Source organism: Channa argus, chromosome 9 (genome assembly GCF_033026475.1).
Source record: "Channa argus isolate prfri chromosome 9, Channa argus male v1.0, whole genome shotgun sequence".
Classification (NCBI taxonomy): domain Eukaryota; kingdom Metazoa; phylum Chordata; class Actinopteri; order Anabantiformes; family Channidae; genus Channa; species Channa argus.
Window position 1 is genome coordinate 1,508,955 of NC_090205.1, and position 6,468 is coordinate 1,515,422.

The window sequence follows — 6,468 nt, forward strand, 5'->3', positions numbered from 1 at the left end:
ACTCTCAGTTTTCAATAAACTTTATTTACACAAAGATTTCATATTTAGCTTTTTTTAACTTTTTTAAAGACACATACCAATTTATCTTTTACCTGCTTTTGTACTTAAAGTACAAGGACTTACTGAGTACTTCATCTTGAGATAAAAATTAGAACTGATTCGACTAATTACTAATCAAAAAACATTCACAATTTTATATGTTATTTTAGAGTTTGTGTTCTCTCACAGCTATTCAGAATATAAAAGAAATGGAGTTGCATCATTATAGCCTAATATAAATCTTTCAATTTAAATTTACAAGCTATGCAGACAAATCATAATTAAAATCTTACACTTTGCTGCATCAATAATTACAATCTATATTATTATTATATTCTAAAATTGATTTTTTTTCAAAATGAGCAGTAATTATAAACACATGCATTTTGGTACTATAGAGAAAAATTGTGCTTCTCCGTCTCTGTCTCCTCTCTCTGTCTCTTTCTGCAGGTGTCCCGGGCTTTGGAGCTGTGTGTTTTCCAGTGTGCAGCTACTGGTCCTACCAACCTGCCCAGTGTTTTGTTGCTGCTCTTTTCTTTTCTCTCTCCACTTCCACACACCCTAACCGGTCAAGGCAGATGGCTGCCCACCCTGAGCCTGGTTGTGCTGGAGATTTCATCCATTAAATTGAGTTTTTCCTCTCCACTGTTGCCTAGGGCTTAGTCAAGGGGGATTTGTTGCTTTGCCTCTACATACTTGTATAGTCTGGACTGTATTATGTAATGTGCCTTGACATACTTTGTTGTGAATTGGCACTATATAAATAACGTTGAATTGAATTGAAAAGACTCATTACTGAGATGGCTTTCACAGTCTCTGTTGGGTTAAAGTTAGGCAGAGACACAGTTAGCTTAAAAAGTGAATAATAATGTTTGAGTGCGTGTGTGATTGTGAGTTTGAATGGTTGAATATGAAGCAGTGTAAAGAGCTTTGAGTGCCAATAGGTATGTTTGTGTGTTACACCAGGAACACACAGGAAAGATGTGGAACAACTGGTTTACTCCACGTCATTTTTGTTCTTCTCCAATATTTCAAGGTTGACTAATGTAATATAAGCACATTGGGAGGTTTGCATGGAAGTATATTGGGTTCTTTTTTTCCTTCCTCATCAATAGATTACTTCAAATAGTATTTACAGAAAAATGTCATTTTTTTCTCTGTAGTTTGTTACTATGTAACTAATTGTAATTAATGAATATTATCCCACCTGTGAGATTGACGTATGACTATTGTCTGACCTCCTGTGGCTTCATAAAATGGTTAAAATCAGTTCCACTTTTACCAATAGTGACCTTTGACCCTTGGCTTTGTATTAATAACTGTACATGTTTTTTTATAATTAACAAAAACACCATTGTTCAAAATATGTAGTTTTCTTCTTGCAGAGTTTGGTAGCTTGTTCCACCATTGTGGGATCATTGCGCTAAACAGTTTTGCTTTGTTTCTTCTGTGCGGTGCTGGGACGACCAGACGTCGTTCGTTGGCAGATCGCAGCGGGCGGGAAGGATTGTAGACTTGAATGATTGAGTTGAGGTAAGCGGGAGCTGTCGAGTTAACCACCCTGTGAGCAAAAGACAGAGCTTTGAACCTGACTTGACTCACTTGAGTAAAAGATTTAATGTGTAGATGATTAGTGAAGAATTTTAATAGGCCAATACCTTAGGTAGGTTACTTAGGTAGTGAGCTGAGTTGGTGTAATTTTACAACCACTGTGCACAGTGTACTACATTTTGCTGTGTCTGGGGCTGTGTAGCTGCAGATTCCTCAGAGTCGATATGCTGACTGTTGTCCTCCAAGATGGTATTAAGATCACCGGTGGTGATGTTTTGATTATTTAATTTTTCTTTTACATGAAGAGAGTGAAAGACTTTCATCTAAACTTGAAATAGTTTGATTGATTTGAATGAAGCAGCCCACATTAAATTTGTAATTTGTCTTTTATTTTTTCCTCTTTTCAGTTCCATTTACCAAGCTTTACTAAACTTGGTGTGCCTTTAATTCTATCCCACTCAATCTGAATTCTGCAACTGACAAACAGCAACTGATTACATTGGTTGCCCTGTTGTTTGTTTGCTGTTTTAGAACAACTTTTTGACAGCCCCTAAAAAGTTTCCACATTTATCGTTTGGGGTATATCTCTACCTGCTTTGCACATCTAGAGAGTAAAACTTTTGCCCATTCTTCTTTGTAAAATAGCTCAAGCTCAGTCAGATTGGATGAAGAGCATCTTTCAACAGCAATTTTCAAGACCATAGATTCTCCATTGGATTTAGGTCTGGACTTTGGGTCATTCTAAGACATGAATATGCCTTGATCTAAACCGTAGGACCAGACAACATTCCTGGGCGGGCCTTCAGAGCATGTGCCAACAAACTGGCTGATGTTATCACCCCCATCTTCAACCTCTCCCTCAGCCAATGCACCTTTCCTTTGTGCTTTAAATCCACAACCATCATCCCACTGTCTGAGAAGAGCCCAGCCAGCTGCCTGAATGACTACAGGCCAGTGGCACTCACTCCAATCATTATGAAGTGTTTCGAGAGAGTGGTGCTGGCCCACATTCAGAGCAGCATACCAGACACCATCGACCCCCTGCAGTATGCCTATCGGCCCAACAGGTCCACCTCGGATGCCATTGCTGCTGCAATCCACTACTCCCTCTCTCACCTGGAAAATAAGGACTCATACCTGAGGATACTCTTCATAGACTACAGCTCCCCCTCCAACACTGTCATCCCCCACAAACTCAATCCTTTCTGTAAGGTGGACGGCCTAGGTTGCAGTTGTGCCACACTCTTTCCATTGTCGGATGATAGATTATACAGTGCTATACAGTAAGATGTTCAAAGCTTGGAATATGTTTTATAAACTAGCCCTGCTTTAAACTTCTCCACAACTTTATCCCTGACCTGTCTGGTTTGTTCCTTGGACTTCATAATTGTTTTTGTTCGCTAATGTTCTCTAACAAACCTCTGAGGGCTTCAGAGAACAACTGTATTTATACTGAGATTAAATTAAATACAGGTAGACTCTAGATACTAATCAGGTGACTTCTGAAGACAATTGGTTACACTGGATTTTAGTTAGTGGTATCAGAGAAAATGGGAAATACAAATACATGCCACACTTTTTTCATCTTCCCTTCAGTTCACAGTCATGTACCACCTTGTGTTGGTCTATTGTATATTTATAAAAATAAATTAGGGAGAAGGGGAGAGAGAGGCAGAGGGAGAGGGGGGGAGAGAGTGAGGGAGAGAGAGAGAGAGAGAGAGAGAGAGAGAGAGAGAGAACAACTGATAAATCAGTTGTCTGACAGGAGTTTTAGTCAGAAGCTGTCAGGGCTGCAGCTTCTCCTCCTCCTCTCTCTGAGGATGGAGGACCAGAACAGAGCAGAGCTCTGCTTTCCACAACTCCTCAATTCCTCCTGCAGGAAACCAAAGATCAGTCAGGCTGATGTTGTCCTAATGGATTTGTTGTTCTTCATCTCTGTACTCACTGTGATTCTCAACCTTCTCGTCATCATCTCAGTCTCCCACTTCAGGCAGAGATAAACTCAGCAAAACTTACAATTGATTCTTTTTAAAAGTGAAAATGTTACTTAGAGTTAGTGTGTAAATAACTTCATATCTTGACACCAGACGTATTTTCTGCTTTGTTGACAATGTTTTTGAATGTTAAATGTCCAGATGTGCCACATGTAAGACATATCACTTTACATTAATGTCTGATATTACATTACATGTCTTTGTCTCCCTGCAGGCAGCTGCACACACCCACCAACCTCCTAATCCTCTCTCTGGCTGTGTCAGACTTTCTCTCTGGTCTTATGACACTGGTAGAAGTTCATCGACAAACAGTCTGTTGGCTTCTTGGTGATGTCATGTGTTCTCTATTTGTTTATGTGAACTCAATTATTTTCGGTACCTCAATAGGAAACATGATTCTTATATCAGTCGACCGCTATGTGGCTATTTGTGACCCTCTGCATTACTCCACCAGAGTCACTGTGACAAGAGTTAAAGTGTGTGTTTGGATTTGTTGGATCTGTTCTGTTGTCTACAATGGTCTGATTTTAAGGGACTCCTTGGCTCAACCAGGACTATATAATTCCTGCTATGGACAGTGTGTGGGGGGCACTGACAACATTTCAGTAATGTTTGATGCAGTTCTGTCATCTATTGCTCCAGTCACTGTGATTATTATTCTGTATCTTAGAGTGTTTGTGACGGCTGTGTCTCAGGCTCGTGCCATGCGCTCTCATGTTGCAGCCGTCACACTCCAGCATTCAGGGACTGTAATGAGTAAGAAATCTGAGCTGAAAGCAGCCAGGACTCTGGGTGTTGTAGTAGTTGTGTACTTAATGTGTTACTGCCCATATTTTTGTCTATCTTTTGTACAAGATTCCTCTGTCAGTAATTTACCTGCAACCTTCGGTGTCCTTCTGCTGTATATTAACCCCTGTCTGAATCCTGTGATCTACGCCTTGTTCTACCCCTGGTTTAGAAAAGCTATCAGACTAATTTTCTCTCTTCAGATACTGCAGCCTGGCTCCCGTGAGACCAACATGCTGTAAACAGAGACTGTGCAGTGACTGAAATGTCATCTGCTCTGTGGACAAAGAAATTCATTTGTTCATGTTCTTCAGTGAGTGAATTCACAAATCCAAACAGTGAAAATGTGCAGTTGTTTACGTTGTTACTGTCAGAATTTAATAAGAACTAAACTTTGAAAATGACAACTATGATGAATGTGGTACATTTTACATTCTGTCTCTCTTCCTCAATTGTGCACAAACACTGCAACAGACTCTTACATGTGAACTATATTGAAGAAATAAAATGAAATGAATTGAAAGCAGGTGGTAACAGACTGGTTGGTTAATGTTGGTCAATAATAGTCCCAACAGGGAGAGAAATTCAAAAGACAGATGGCAGGACATGAAAAGGAGCAGGAGACTAAGAGTTAGTTAGTTAGTTGTTCAGTCAACTGGTTTAGTTTACTTCATAATTATATTTAAAAATAATAATAATTTGTCCTTGATAGCATGCAGTTTTTTCATGTGGCCTCCAGGTGTCAGTGTAACCATTGTGTTAAACAGCCTCAGACAAGAGAACAGAACAGCAAGGTGTTAAAGCAGGTTTGGACAGTGTCAGAGTATAAATACTCAAGCAAAAGTACTAAAGAAAATATTACTACAAGAAACAAAATATTAAATTCAACTACCAAGTACAAACTCTTAAGTCCAAAACACTATATTTGAAAAGTTACTTATGAAAAAGTATTTCAAACTATTGAACTTGATACTGTTGATAACATAATAAATAATTGTTAGTCCAGATGTGTTTCATGTGTGTTTCATAAAAAAAGTTTCTGTAACACTTTAGACTACAGCCCGTGATTTACATGGTAAGTATAGTTAACAGAGAAATTAAGACGGGTGACAGGGTGAAGAGAGAGGAGATATGACTTTCCCTTGGGGAGCACCTGTGCTGCAGGTCACAGTGTCAAAGAACATAATCCTTACTGGCCCCCAGGCTTGTCCAGGTGGTTGTGCATGCAGTATAGCAGGTGGATAAGAGCATCCTCCACTCCCAGCTGAGGCTGATAAGCAAACTGGGGGAGGTCCAAGACCAGTCTCTCCAACACTTTCACGATGTGGGAGATTAGAGCCACAGGTCTGTAGTCACTGGGAACACTGTAGTGGGTGATTTTCTGTATTGGCATCAGGCATGATGTTTTCCATCCCACAGCCAACCTTTCCAGCTGCAGGCTCAGGTTGAAGATGTGCTGAAGGAAGCCACATAGCTCTGGTGCACAGGCTTTCAGTAGCCTGGGGCTGACTTCATCATGACCTGCTGCCTTTTTGGGGTGAAGCCTGCATAGCTATCTCCTCACCTGCTCTGCTGAGATGGTTATAGCTGCAGAGACAGGAGTGGTGTTCGAGTCATGCAGGTGCGAGATGTGGGCACCTGTGGTGAAACTCCTTGGGGGTTGGATAGGAGGCACATCAGCCTATTGAAAAAGGTTTTAAGTCATTAGCTCTATCCACACTCCCCTCTGTCCTCTGGCTGCTGGCCTTATATCCAGTAATGCTTTTCATGGCACACCAGACTCCTCTGGTATCCTTCCATTGGTGCCTCTATTCAAGCCTCCTTCCCCTCTTTGCTCTTTACAGACAGCCGTCTCTGGACCTCCCTCACTGCTTCCCTTTCACCTGACCTGAACGCTGCCTTCTTCTCATTCAGAATTACTTTAATATCTTTGGTGACCCATAGCTTGTTGTTTGGGAAGCAATGGTCAGTTTTTGTTGGTACACAGATGTCAACACAGAAGTTGATGTAGTCTGTCAGTCCATAAATGATCTCACCATGTGTCTCAGAGTTTTTTTCCAATGTGTGGTCATAAAACATCACTGCAGTGCATTTGTGG